Source organism: Chiloscyllium plagiosum, unplaced genomic scaffold, assembly GCF_037043375.1.
Source record: "Chiloscyllium plagiosum isolate Xiang-an unplaced genomic scaffold, Cpla_swu_hap1 HiC_scaffold_40, whole genome shotgun sequence".
NCBI classification, from domain to species: Eukaryota; Metazoa; Chordata; class Chondrichthyes; order Orectolobiformes; family Hemiscylliidae; genus Chiloscyllium; species Chiloscyllium plagiosum.
Genome location: NW_028270178.1, coordinates 43,590,677 through 43,591,594, shown reverse-complemented (window position 1 = coordinate 43,591,594; position 918 = coordinate 43,590,677). Strand labels below are relative to the sequence as shown.

The following is a 918-nucleotide window of genomic DNA, read 5'->3' as shown; positions in this document are numbered from 1 at the left end:
TCCCCGGCAAATCTGCAGCGTCTCCTGCCTCATCTCGTTATTCCGACCTAACTGGGAATGAAGGAGGGGGAACAAAAGAGGAGGAGAAGCAGAAGTGCTTGTGGAATAATGGAAAGAAACTACAGACATAAGTAATATTTCGGAATATATAAAAAAAACATGGCATTCACTGTTGGAACTTAACCTGGATCACCAAATCTTAACAGGGTGAAAGTCCAAGACGCTGAGTTACTTTCGCAAAGACTTGAAACACCAAGCCCAAATATAAACGCAACAAGTAGGCACCGCTGGGAGTTGAACCCAGGATCTCCTGTTTACTAGACAAGCGCTTTAACCAACTAAGCCACGGCGCCACAGCAAAGAGGCCCTTGCTCATCCATATGTGGAGTTGCTTAAACACTTCCTCACAGTACTTGGACATGTGTTTTCGGATCAATGTTGCTCTAGGAGAATTGCAATCAATCCTCGAATTTTCAAACACAAACAGTTTACAGCTGAAAATTCTCTACTGAATAGGCACAGAAAAACATAATCTCTTCTTGCATTCATTTAAAACTGGTATTTTCACCTGGTTAAAGTGACAGGAGAAAGAGGCGGTGCTCATTCTATCGGGGCCCATGAACCACATTAATACAGACAGAGGGGACATCACATCAAGAGGAACAAGGTCATTGTGGTGATTTGACTCGGAGTAATGTGTAAGTAAGTATAATCATTGGGCAGTAAAAGCTGACGTAATGGCACCGACATTGAGTTTTGCACCATCTGTTCCGCGCTCACTTCCTGCATTATGCCTCCCAGGCATCATTGTCTATCACTTTATTTCACTGTCTTCGTCCACGTCTCAACTTATTCCAGACGATTGCAGATGTCTGACAGGAACCTTTAACTTTTCGAAACGAATTCCTCGAGTATAGT

At 43.1% G+C, this 918-nt stretch overlaps 1 non-coding gene across 1 annotated transcript; it reads right to left on the bottom strand.

Annotated features, from left to right (window-relative positions):
- Positions 1-279: 279 nt before the first annotated feature.
- Positions 280-353, bottom strand: trnat-agu (transfer RNA threonine (anticodon AGU)). The gene has a single exon. It is a non-coding gene; the product is annotated as a tRNA-Thr (tRNA).
- Between the last annotated feature and the right edge of the window lie 565 nt (positions 354-918).